We start from the raw sequence: 14,624 nt of genomic DNA on the forward strand, positions 1-14,624 counted from the left end.
CATGAGTTCAAGTCCCACATAGGGCTCTGTGCTGACAGCTCAGAGCCTGGAGACTGCTTCAGATTCTGTGCCTTCCTCTCTCTCTGTCCCTTCCCTGCTCATTCTCTCTCTCTCTCTCTCTCTCTCTCTCTCTCTCCCCCTCCCTCCCTCCCTGTCCCTCTCCCTCTCCCTGTCTCTCTCTCCCTCAAATTAATAAATATTAAAAAATTAAAAATGAGTTTTAAAAATGTGAGAGTTGGGGCGCCTGGGTGGCGCAGTCGGTTAAACGTCCGACTTCAGCCAGGTCACAATCTCGCGGTCCGTGAGTTCGAGCCCTGCGTCAGGCTCTGGGCTGATGGCTCGGAGCCTGGAGCCTGTTTCCGATTCTGTGTCTCCCTCTCTCTCTCTGCCCCTCCCCCGTTCATGCTCTGTCTCTCTCTGTCCCAAAAATAAATAAACGTTGAAAAAAAAATAAAAATGTGAGAGTAAAACAAAAATAATACAAGTGTTGGAAAATAGAGTTGAGAAAGTTTTCTCAAAATTAGAGCAAAACATTTTAAAAGATACAAAAGGAAAGAGAAAAGGAAATCTAACATATGAATAACAAGTGCCCCAGGAAGAGAAAACAGAAAGAATGAAATTATCAAAGAAGCAATATGAAGAATTTTCTTAGAATTTCAGACTAAATATTGTTAAACTGACAAGTCCAATTGGATTAGGCTCAGTAATAGATATGCAGAGGCAATTTTCTTTAATATTCTTGTTCCTGGAATAATTTATGTCATACATAAGTCAATTATTCAAACTGATCTATAGCTTCAAACAATCACTCACACAGATTCTTTTTTTTTTTTTTTTGAGTTTATTTATTTGAGAGAGAGAGCAAGAGAGAGTGAGCATGCATGCAAGCAGGAAAGGAGCAAAGAGAGAGGGAGGGAGAGAGAGAGAGAGAGAGGGAGAGAGAGAGAGAGAGAGAGAGAGAGAGAGAGAATCCTAAGCAGGCTCTGCATTCACAGCTCAGAGCCTGACTCTGGGCTCAATCCCATGAACCAAAAGATCATGACCTGAGCTGAAATCAAGAGTCAGATGCTTAACCAACTTAGCCACCCAGGGGCTCCACTCACACATATTCTAATAAAAGTTTTTCCATGGAACAAAATGGTTTATGAGACTTACTATTGCTGAGGATAGGGTTTTGTGGGGGTTTTTGTTGTTTGTTTAGTTATGTTTGCTACTCACTTATTATTGTTAAATGGGAAAGCTTTTGTCTTTTTGTACATTGATGTTGTTGTATGCAACAACCTTGCAAACTTAATGATGCTTGTGTAGATTTTTCCAAATTTTCTGTTTAGAATTAAACTATCCATGAATAAACGCAATTATATTTTTTTTCCTTTTCTATCCTTAGAGCCATTCATTGTTTTTTTCTTATATGATGCATTGGCTAGAATTCCTAATACAATGTTAACTATGATATTTTAGTGAGTTTGAGGACTGAATCTGGCAGGTTAGGAAAGCTTTTCTATTTTAAGTTTGCTAAGAATTTTTCTTTTTATGACTGAACATTAAATTTTATTTCCCTTTTAATCTGTTAAAATGGCTAATTATATTAATAAATTTGGGGTGATATTGTGAAAATTTTTAAGTATATATTTCTGAATTTAGTGTTTAGTATTTTAATTAGGATTTTGTATATGTGTTTATAAACATGATCTGTGCATAATTTTACTTGTGCAGTCATTTTTGGGATTTAGCACTAAGGACACGCATACTAAATTCAAAAGAAGTTTGGAAAGTTTAACTTTTTCATATATTCTCTTGAACATTTTATGTAAAATGGAGATTATGTATCTGTTCCTGGAACATTTGGAAAACTCTATCATCAGGATGTGATGTTTATTCTGTGGAGATATATATATTTAGCCTAATTTATGTTGTATATGTATGTATATAAATATATATAATAAGGCATATGTGTATGTATATATATATATATATATATATATATATATATAAATAATCATGACTAACTTATTCACTAGAGCATTAAATTGGAACTCTGGTTTAAGTTTTATTTTCATATTTTTAACATGGGAGTTATGAGGATTTTCTTTCCTTTTTAAAAATTTTTTTCACCATGAAGGATATTCAAACTTTTTAACCCAATTAGCTAATTTTCAAATTAAATAAATGCAGTGGATGTATCTCACCCTTATAAAAAAATCTTTGTGGAGATTGAAACAGTTACTGGTTTTTCCAGTACTTGATATTCAAGTATTTTAAGCTGAACTCTTAAATATGGAAGAATGGAGCAATGTAGTTGATTTCTGGGTTTTATTATAAAGAGTAAGACATAGCTTTGTACTCAAAGAACCAAATGATGGAGTTAAGACAAAGCAAATACAGATATAAAACATGTCAATATAGGAAAATATCAAAGAGAAAGTTGAAACACCTTGCTGTAGCCTTGTATGATCTGACTCTTGCTATGTGATCTCCTATTTTCCTTGCTCTCCTATATCTTTGCTTACTATGCCCTATCCATCTTGAACTTTGTTTTGAATCTCAAAACTCTGAAATGATTTCCATCTCAAATTCTTCATACTTCCTACTCTCTCTGTATGAGGTGCATCTCCCCAGATTCCACATGCCAGCTCCTTTCTCAGTTGAGTTCCAACTCTAGTGTGATGTCCTTGAGAAGATTTTTACCACTATTGTAAAGAATCCCTCCCACATAGTTATTCTTGCTTATCCTGCTTTATTTTCTTCAAGACTGTACTCTGAAATTATCTGTTCGCTTATTTGTTCATATATTTATTGCATGCATACTCTCACTAGAATGTAAGCTCTATGAAAGAAGAAATGTTGCTATCATCACTGAATCTATGGAACCTTAAAAATCCCCTTGCAAAAATTATGCTGCTCCACAAGTATTTGTTTAAATGAAAATGGCATTTTCTATACTTTTGAATTTTTGTTGGATGCTGTATTCTTTAAATTGACATTGGAAGACGCACATTCTTCATTTTAAAGACAACAGCATAATAAGAGTTAGGTATTCAGCAATGATACCCCACAGAGCCCCAGAGGGATCACAGCTATAGCACAGCATACAACACAATCATTTCACACATAAGAAATATCAGGAAATATTTTTAATTTTAAATAGAATAAAAATGAAATTTCTCCATCCTCAAATTTCATTTAGTTCTTTTAATTTGGTTAATTTTCCAAAAAGCAAATTGCCTAAAAAATGACTGTCAGTTTTTAATATGCACTGCCTTCAGAAGGTATACTTGAGAGGTACAGATAGAGAATGATGTTTTAAGTTATATTTACAGTGAAATAGCCTCTAGAAGGAATTGTCTCTAACATCAGGTATATAACAGCATGTTATATAACTTCAAGTTCTTCACAAGTACTGACTTATTTTGTAGTTATCATTGATGTCAAATTGTCTCCTCTGTAAAGGATGTTCAGTTAGACCTCACTATATTTTTCTGTTCCATGTGTAACAGGATAGTATCAAGATAGCATTTATTAAATGTCATCGACCTGTTTCTTACCTATAGCACCAAGAGTGTTGCCCTGTATTGAAAATAATGTGGTCTTTTCGTGGTTATGGTTCAAACAATACTGTTATGCTTCTGCAGATTTTCAATAAAATGATATCTAGCTAGACAGATGAAATTTATATGCTACAACATCATCATCATCATCATCATCATCATCATCATCATCTGTTTTTAAATATGTATGAGGAATTGCTCCATCAAAAAGAACACAGATGGCAAATATCAAGGCCTAAAATAATTTATAAAGAAACCAATTTCTCCAATGCAAAAACAAATGCAAAGCATGATACCTTTTAATTGTACTTCTATGCAGATCCAGATATTCCCCAGCTTGTGTGAGTGAAGAAATCTATTTTAATATAATTGAGAACTGCCTTCCCACTATGGGGAAGCACTCAGTAGAGTAAGCAGTTTTTAGGACTCTCATTTTGACTGCTCTCCCCCAGCGTTGCCATCCTGTCATCTAGCCACATGTGCTCCTGATCCAAATCACCATGCATATGCATAGCCATATGTTTCCTCCTTGTGGGCCTCCTTCGTCTCATCATTTGGTTCAATATCAACATTCCCATCCCCTCCCTTGCAATTCCACACATTGTGTTTCACTCATTGCACCTCTAACCACACCTCAGGAAAACTGTTGCTATCCAAAGGGAAATGATATTGCCTAAGATGTGTGATGGTTGTCATTCTGACAATCTATACCATCTATACCATGGCTATTCCTGACTGCCTTCTCCTCTGATCTGTCATCATAGAGAAGTCAGTGTTTTTCTCTGCTTTGTAAATTGGAGTGTAGGTTGAAGTTCTTTGCCATCCTCCACTTCTCAAATGAATTAAGGTTCTCAGAATAACTCTGAAGGGAACTGAGTTTTGCATGTGTTTCTAGCAGCTTTGTCTGCAATGGAGGTGATCTAAACTGCTAGGACACCCAAGGGAGCTTGGTTAAAAAATGCCATCTAACTTGTCATCACTCATGAAATCTAAGTGTGAAGTACTTTGTGGGAGGGGGGTTCCAGGGGGAGAAGGCAACAAAACAAAGTAGAAATATAGAGAGGTACAGTGGTGTTACTCTGCATGTCAACAGGGAAGGTAAACAAACATTTACATAATAACTGTTCTCTTTAAGTAAGCTCTCCTGAGAAACACAGCTTCCCAGAAAAACAAAATGCTTTGTGGATTAAGGGGGGAAAGGAACTTTAGAAAAGGAAAGTAAATGCCCAGAAATGGCTTAAATCTCCTACATCACATTTCTTTGTTAATTGATTCTACTTTTAGGTCCAGGTATATCATTTGTGAGACCTAGTACAAAATGAAAATGTAGATCTCCTTGTACAAAAAGCGGGAAAATGTTATGTTGAATATACTAAAAAGTTTTTCTTCCTTCTGTGGTCTCACTCTCAATCTGTGGTTATGTTTATTATTGGGTGTTTAATGCCATTCTAAGTAAAAAAAAATTAAAATTTGAAGCAATGAGCGTAAATTTTACCATTCATCTTAATATTGCGCAATGCTAATTTTAAATACAATAATTAGAACATAATTATTATGTGGAATCCCTTTAGTTATATAATATGCACTTTGTAGCTCATACCTTCATACGTATTTTATACTTACCAGAGCTATAGTAATACCTCACAAAACTAACTCAACTTCTTCTATTCCTTGACACATGCACATCTACCAGTACAGTCTATCCTTGGCTTACTGATGAATAAGAAATGAAAACAGACTATGGATTGCTCTGTTTTCCTTTTCTATCTTCTATGTTATGATTTTCAGCCTAAGTGGTTGACCAATACAGGAAAGTAACATGAGTAAGAAGATATTATAGGATTTCTTGGTTGCTCTTGTTTCTTTTAATTATCTTCTTTCTACATTTCAAGCAAGTTCTGGTTCAAACAAAATGTGACCTCTTAGAGCTATTAATACCCTTGTTTACTCTATTGTAAATTTAACAGGTTTTCCTTTTATGCGAGTCTCACCAAAGTGGCCACACATTTTGAGTCCATTTGAATTCTGTTCTCATGGGACATCATGAATGCTATATGTAAATGGGGTGACAAGGAACAGGGGACACGCATTTGCATGAATCTTGTTTGCTTTATTTTCTCATTGTACTTCACTTACAAAATTCAAGTACAAAGATAAAATCATTAAGAATTGCAAGATGGTGAGAGCAGAGCACTAAACCAAGTACAAAGCCCTTCTGATTTCAAGACCCTGTGTGACTACATAATTGTATTCCTATACAGGTTTCACTGTCCACTCTTGATTGTTGCCTTGTTAAGTGGGAATCTTTGTTTGAGGACCTAAAGTTGTGTTATGTTCACCCTCATTCAATCATGCCCAGATATATCTTGAAACTAAGAGGATAAAGTCTCCAATCCCTTTATTTGGAAACAAAGGAACCCTTGGGAGGGGAGAATCAAAAATAAATTTGTTTAAGTAAATTTTGCTCAAACAAGTATTATAGAGGTTAAAGATACCTAAATCGAAGGGTATCCAGTATCAATGGGCATATCCTAAAGGCTTAAGGAAGAATGGCATAGTAAAGAGTGAGCACAAATTAGTATAGAGATGTCTTAATACAATCTCTGTTTTATTTTATTTTAATTTAATTTAATTTAATTTAATTTAATTTTATTTTATTTTATTTTTAAGTTTATTGATTTTTGAGAGATAGGGCACAGAAGTGAGCGGGGAAGGAGCAGAGAGAGAGGCAGACAGGATCTGAAGCAGGGTCTGTGCTGACAGCAGAGAGCCCATTGTGTGGCTCTAACTCATAAACCACAGGATCATGACCTGAGCCAAAGTCAGAGGCTTAAGTGACTGAACCACCCAGGCACCCCTCTGTAACATTTTAAAATCGAAAGTCCTCATTGTTTGTCACCTGTGTAAGGAATAATAGCACCATGCCTCAAAGAAGAATACTTAAGGTTCTTGGACTATTAATATTGGAGTATGAAATTCATGCAATGAGTAGCGTCCAGCCCAAAGAAGAAACTCAATAGTATTTTAGGTAGTAGATGATATTAATGCTCTTAGTACAAGATTTTTGACTTCTTGGTGTCAGAACAGAAGCTTCAATGCTAATGGCAACAAGAAAGAGCCCCGTAAGAGGAAACATTTAATAAATACAGTTTGTCAATAGGAGTAACAGTAATGATGATAAATAGTAATTATGGCTCATATTATAAGAGCAAAATTGTGAACTCTGTGCCATAGTGTGCTTAGACTATGTATTATCTTACTTAATTCCCACAATAAATCTGTAGGAGAGACAGAAAAGAAACAAACTTCATTAAGATCCCAGTTTAAATGTGATAAATATGAAGTCTAGAGAATGAAATATCTTGCCTAAAGTCTCTCAGAGGATAGGTTGTGGAGGCAAGGTTTGAGAACAGGTGGTGAGCAGGTGGCATGGATGACTTGGGATTTCTGTACCATCTGCATGTAATATTCCTCTTCTTTAAGAACTGCACCACACTGCCTTTCCAGAGGTAGAATCCCTTAGCCAGGTATATAAGACATCATAGTTCCTTCTTTGAAGAAGCATATTCATGGTAATTTGACAAAAAAAAAAAAACTGGTTGGTAAGAATCTGTTTCCCAGGATTTTGGAATTGGGACTGACAAACAGCTAATTAAGTGTTTTTTTTTTTTGTTTTGTTTTTGGTTTTTTGTGTTTTTTTTGTGTGATTCTAACAGTGATGTGTGAATTTTATTTATTGGTGCTTCAGGGGAGAGGGCAGCCATATACTACTACTTCTGTACAATTTTGTGTTTACAAAAGATAAAGAGGAAGAGATTGATGAGTTATAGTACTTAATTGTGACTTTTGATTCATTTAGTCAATTACTAGTTTGTTGTTTGGGTTAGAGGAACAGAAAGGCTAGACTTGCTTAAAAAAATCACCAGAAGAACCAGGTGAGATTAAGTTATCTGTCTCTGACCGGGTTTTGTTAAATCATCATCTGTATTGGTTTTGTAGATAAGATAGGGGAAGGAAATACTATCCAAATATAGAAAAACTCTACTTACTCAGAGGACAAGATTATAATAATTCCAATAAATTGAAAATAGGAACATATCCCACAACCAGAAATATGTGAATGCTTCAAAAGCCAATATCTAAAGTTGCAGTATTTAAAATCTTTCTTTCTTCCTTTCTTCCTTTTTCCTTTCTCCCTTTCCTTGCTTTCTCTTTTTCTCTCTCCCTCTCTCTCTGTCTCTTTATTTTCTTTTCTTCTCTTTTCTTTCCTTCTTTTCTTTCCTTGTTTTCTTTATTTCTACTATTGATTCCCACAACAGAGCCTGAAGAGAATATATGTGAGAAATACTCATGAACCCCATAGTATGGTTAGCTCTAATTGACTTTAAATTCAGTGTTGTGACAACTGTCAATTCTATTTTTGTCCCTTCCTCCTCTACAACAGAGAAAAGACATGCCCCATTTTCAGTGACACCTGTAAATCCCGTAGTTAACTGGTGACTTATCCTGTGGGATGTATCTTTGGACTGATCTTGAGTGACAGAGGCAATTCCAAATTCAACTTGCATTTTCTGCTGATCAAAGGTACTCATCCTCCCAAGCAATGATTGCTTAAATCTGTAGAATGAGAGTAGGAAAAGCTGGCACAATTAAGAACTGAATTACATACTGTCCCCAAACTCAAATTGATTGGGATAGAGCTAGTTTGAGAAGTTACCGGTTTTCTTTCCCTTTCTCTAGTTCATAGGCTTCAATACTTACATGACAGAAAACTCACATGCAATAATGAGTGAGTTGCTAGGAAAAAACAAAGGTTTGTATGCTAGGTTATAACTCCTGAGAGCAGCTAAAAATATCTGGGAATAAACATGTCACAATCTAGCCTTCATGATTTGGCCTCTTCGTAATTTCATTTGGTAATTCATCCATTTATATTTTCTTAATCACTTACTACATACAAAGTGCTAGGTAATAAGATTATAATAATGTGTGTGGACAATTGTATTTTTCAAAAATAAATGTGTGTGTACATTTCATTTTACATTCTCTTCCTACAATGTGACTGGCACTCTTCTCACTGAGATGTGCATTTCAGGTGTCTCTGCACACCTACCTTGAACCTGAGCAAACTTTGCAACTATCTCAAGCAGTAAAATGCAGCGAAAGTGACACTGTATGACATCTAAGCCTAGATCATATAAGGCAATGCAGCTTCTACTGGCTCTTAGAAAGTTCATAGTGAAATCCATGTAGGGATGAAGATTACAGACAGAGATCCAGGAACACTGAAACTGAGATTCCCAGTCAACAGTCTGAATCAATGATTCAATGTGAGAAAATGAAACTTAGGATAATTCAAGCCCACAGTCTTTTTTAAAAATTTCTTTATGTTTTTATTTATTTTTGAGACAGAGAGAGACAGAGCATGAGCAGGGGAGGGGCAGAGCGAGAGGGAGACACAGAATCCAAAGCAGGCTCCAGACTCTGAGCTGTCAGCACAGAGCCCAACACGGGGCGTGAACTCACAGACTGTGAGATCATGACCTGAACTGAAGTCGGATGCTCAACTGACTGAGCCACCCAGGCGCCTCTCAAGCCCATAGTCTTTTATCCTCTGCCCGATCTCTTTTCTTTTCAAATTCCTCATTCATAAAAACCAGGAAAGAAAATAAATGACAATTACTGCTTTAAGCCACTAAGTTTTAGAGTAATTTGTCATGTGTCCAAAAGAAGTGACAGGATAAAAAAAAAGGCCTCCAATTTCATGTAGATAACCATTTGTTAAAAGATATTAATCCAATATGACTACAAACAACCATAAACCTTAATTACAAGTTATAAAAGCTAGAATGTAAACTCAATGAGGGCAGAAATAATGTCCATTGCTTTCATTGTCTTGTCTGCAAGCCTTAATGCAAAAACCTAGTATGTCCAGAATTGTTGAGTGGACAAATGAATGAATTAAATGTTATGAAGGGAATATACACAGAGGTATGAAAGCATATACCAAGGAGCCTGAATGAGCCTGAGGGATTAGGGCAGCTTTTCTAGAAGAACTTTTCATGAACCTGAAAGAATAACATGTGTTAAAGTCTGATTGAAATAAGGAACATGATACATGTAAAGGTTTAAAATAAGATCAATGCAGAAGAATGTAGAAGGTAAAGGTGAAAGTAGTTCATGAAAAGGAATAAGCTTTATTGTAAAACTAATGGGAAACCATTCATGAACTTTAACCAGGGTCAAGCTATGACAAGATGTTTTTTTGTTTTGTTTTGTTTTTTTTAAGTTGACTCTGGCTTAAATATAAAGGCATGGGTGGAGGAGTTAATGTATTTTTTCAGTAGTTCAGATGAGAAATTTTGATTAAAACATTTGTGGTAGGACAGAACAAATAAGTGCGTTCAAAAGATATTAGGCAAATAAAACCTATAGGACTTGAAGTTGGATGATTTTTGGAGGGTGAGACAGAGAAGAGGCATTAAAGATACCTTCAAGTCTCAAGAAATGAGTATTTCCTGGTTTCATACATTGAGAGAGAAACCATTAAAAAAATTAAGTTTAGGGGTTAAGATCACAAACTGTACCTGTTACACATCTGAATGGAGATCTCATGTAGATGGTTAGAAATATGGATTTGAAGTTCAGAGGAGACGACTTAATAGAAATAAAACTTGGCATATTAATGATTAGTGAAGATTTGAGCAGAGATGAAGTCATTTAGTTCACAGCCTAAAGTAATATTTTGGAACTTATAAAGGATGAATCTAGAGAGGAAAAGGAAATATGATCAAAGAGATAGCACTGAAAAAAGTATAAGGTCATGGAAACCAAGGGAGAGATCATTGCAGCGAAGAAAGTATATAGTACGGAATAGTGGGGGAAAGCCAAATGAGAAGTAGACTAAAATCCAACTAATTTGTAGTGACCTGAACTGTATTGTTGACCTTACATGGTGCTTACTTGTGTTTGGGCATTAGGTTAACTTCTATACACATCTTGTCTCATTTATATTTACAAGTGAGAAAAGAGATTAAGAAGATCTAATAACCTGTTTCAGAATTTAGTTTAATGGAAGTGAGACACATCTAGAAACTGAAGTTTACTATAGTTTCTATTCTTGAAAATGGTGATAAGTATTGTGTATTCCACCAATGAGTTACTTAAGGAAAATTTGTGATTTACAATTGCCCAACATTTAAGGAAAATTAATGGGAGGAAGTTTAAAATGGACCTAGAATATCAACTACACCAAGTCAGCTAGCTTTAGAAATAAAACTACAGAACAGTATGCAAGATGTAAACATAATTTTAGAAAAATAATGGATGATTTACAAACCTGTGATATGTAGGTAATGGTTATGCTCTATTACATACCATTCTGCCTAGAGCACAAGGAGTTGATAAGTTGATAACAATAAGTTAATCTGTGTACTGTTGGTCTCCAAATAAAAGTATGTAAAGTTTCTATAGATAAGCATTTTATCCTTACATGAATATCTGGCCATAGCAGTGAAAACCAGAATACAATCAAGTTCATAAAAACACATGATGGTGGACAAAAGACCATGGCCTCTGGAATGTCTAAAAACAAGTAAGAAAGCTATGGTTTACTACTCTAATTTAGATAGCTGTTTTATTGTAGGTGGCTACTTTGCTCACAGTGGCTAACATTATTTAAAGGGACTAGTAGATCTTCATGGACAAGAACTGCAAGAGTGAAAAGTATAAAGTTATGTCTGCTGAGTACTGGTTGCAAGTTTCAGATGAAATGTGGACTAGGATTGCCTTATTACTATGATTGGGTTCACCTATAGTTTGATGCTAGACTGGGCCTGTTACTGAATCAGAGGAAATGAGTCACTGCATTCTTGTTAAGTGCCCAGTTTCCCACTTCTATGCCCAGATGAACCTAGTATTTCTTAAAACATATTGGTGATAGAACAAATCAATCCATACCCAAAGTGGGTAGAGAGAAGATTTGCAAGCAGGGAAGAAATATGGACAGAGAATATTTGGGAAGGCTTGTTTATCAAGATTTTGGCAGGAAAAAACTGGGATATTCAAACTGCGTAGCTTGAGAAGAATTTATTTTTTAAATGTTTATTTATTCTCAGACATACACAGATACACACACATACACTATAGGGTTTGGGCCAGAGTGACAGGGAGAGAGAGAATCCCAAGCAGGCTCCCATGCTAGTGCAGAGCCTGACACAGTTTGTGAGGAGATCGTGACCTGAGCTGAAATCAAGAATTGGATGCTTAACCAACTGAGCCACCCAGGCACCCTGAGGAGAATTTGATGCAGGGCCTATTTATATAAAGGTGTATTAAGAGTTGAAACCAATCAATAATAACACATATCCTGTATATCGTTATAATAGTAAGCAGCCACTGGGACTCAGAATTGAGACAGCCAGTGGAGGAAGCATTTATTGGAACTCAGTAGTGAACTGGCAAGGAGAGATCCAGTGGAATAAACATGCTTAATTCACTTTTCTCCTTTTCTGCCATGGCCTCTCATTGGCCAAAGCCAAACAGAGGGAAAGGAAGCTTGTTGAGGTAGTCCATTGAGTCTGCCTCTCTATACACACAGCAAAGTGGAGAGTACATCTGGAAGGCCAAATTGGAGACTCTTTCTAAGTATTGCCTCTAATGAAAGATGGAGCTGGTGGTTCCCTGGTTTTATGTTTAATTAAGTTGAACAAACATTTATTCAGAGGAGAATAGATACAGTGGGCACACATTTTGAGATGTAAAAAAATGGATAAATCTCATATTCTATCCTTAGAGGACCAGCCATGTAGCCAAGCAACTATACTACAACTTACAAAATGAAAAAAAAAGTAACTGAAAAGAGGGATATATTTCCCTTAACATATTAAGAGATGACCCTGATATGCAAACTTTTTTATAGCTGGGGAAAATTTAAAACTTTGTTGCTGGTTATTCAAATTTAATCTTAGTCAAAAGCTCACTATGTTAATCAGGTAAAAGAGGCACATTTGTTCAAGTAAGGATGGGTCAAGAGGTGTGTCTATAAACGACACAAATCTGCTATTGTGTGTAAATAAGAAATGATATAAAAATTTTGGAATAAACACATGTTTTTTTGAGTACCTGCTATGTAATAGATACTACACTAGGTACTGGAGTTATAAGAGTGAATAATAATGCAACATTCTTTGTCTTCACAGAATTAAAAATCTAGGGGAGGGCAGAGAAGTAGCAGTTCAAGTTGATAAGAATTATAGGAAGAAAGTAGAGGTGCTATGGGAGCATCAGTGAAGGGAATAAGGATTAAAATTTGGAGCTCAGGATACATTGGTCAAGAGAGACTTCCAGGTGATGTAATATCTAAATTGTTATCTGATAAAATTTCCTCAAAGAAGCCTAGAGGGGGTAATTTTCCAGGCAGAGAGAATGGCATATATAAAATTCGAGAGAAAAGGGACAGTGCTAGCATGATACTATCAGGGAGAAGCAAGAAATTGAATAGTACTGGAATTCAAAAGGAAAGATGAAAGAGCTAAGGTCAGGCACATCAGCAAAGGTACATTCATGATGAGAGCAAAAGAGGAAAGAACATAGATTTTATCTGGAAGGCCCTGGGAAGTCTTTGAGGGTTTTTAGGCAGGGATGTGGCCTTAGCATATTTGCATTTTAAAAGACTGCTCCAATTAATAGGGTGAATTAGAAGCAAACTGGATTAGAAGAAAGCTAGAAATCTAGGTAAGAGATAATGATGACCTGAGCTAGGAATGGAGTTGAAAGAACTGGATGAATTTCAGAAATATTGAAGAGATACAATTGTCTGGATTGACGATGGATTTGATGGGGCCATGGAAAAGAGAGATATACACATGGATGCCGCCTGTTTCTTATTCGGCAATTCAATAATCAGTGGCTTCATTTACAGGGAAATTGCAGGGAAAGAAGCAGGTTTGGAGTGGGGTGAAATGAGTTTAATTTTTGATATTTGAGACTAAAGTACTTGGAAGATATTCAAGTATAAAAGCCCAGTAATCATTTGAAAACATGAATCTGAATTTTCTGTGAAAGTTATTAGATGGACCTCTAAATTTAGGAGATGTCAACACATGAGTGGCAATTAAGCTATTCAACAGTATAATGTTACTGTGAGAACATATAGAGTGATAGGGAAAAAGAAAAGATAGCTTGAAACATAAAAAATTAAGAATGGCCAAAGGAAGAGGAGCCTGCCAAAAGACTGAGAACAGGTGGTGTGGGAGACAGGACAAAAACTAGAAAAATGTGGTATCCAAAAACTCTTACAGAAGACAGTATTTCCAGAAGAATTGGTTTTTGATGGTAGCATGTACATAATCACTTTTCATTGACATGAAGGACAGACCAGAGTTCTTGCTGATACCTGTCTTAAGAGGAGAGACACGTTTTTATCCTTTCTTACAATTTCAAATTTTGTTTTCTGTATCTACAACAAACAATTTCCTTCACTTCACTAATATTTCTGCAGGTCAGAGAGACATAAATCACCATGTTCACACTTACTAAAAGTCTACAAGGTGGGTGGAGTAGATTCAAGAAAGTTTCTATCACAGAGTTAGTTGAGTAACTATATGTGGAATTATTACCATTTCATTTGAGGCTATGCTGAGTACTCAAATCAATATTTCTCAGCATCAATGTGTAGGACTTCTTTGACTAAAAAACAGTCATTTGCCAGTGTGAAAAAAAGGAGAGCTCAATGACAGACTAGAGGGCATTTCACAAAAGTTAATAGATTATTTAAGTCACATATATTATATAGAATATATATGTATATTATTTTCTATTATGCTATAGATAGAAAAACATAATTTTTAAATTTTATATCATTTATATATAAATAATTTTTCTTGGTTGAGTCCTGCTAATATAAAAATAATCCAACTATATGATGAAATATATGATGAAAAATATATATGATGTTTTGGGACTTGATGAGTCAGAGGAATAGGGCAGAAATTTCTTATTGGACTGACATCATTGAAGGATTCCAGCCTTGCATTATCAACCAGATGTTTTTTTAACAAGTTGTCACCTTCTTCC

Source organism: Prionailurus viverrinus, chromosome D1 (genome assembly GCF_022837055.1).
Source record: "Prionailurus viverrinus isolate Anna chromosome D1, UM_Priviv_1.0, whole genome shotgun sequence".
In the NCBI taxonomy this organism is placed as follows: domain Eukaryota; kingdom Metazoa; phylum Chordata; class Mammalia; order Carnivora; family Felidae; genus Prionailurus; species Prionailurus viverrinus.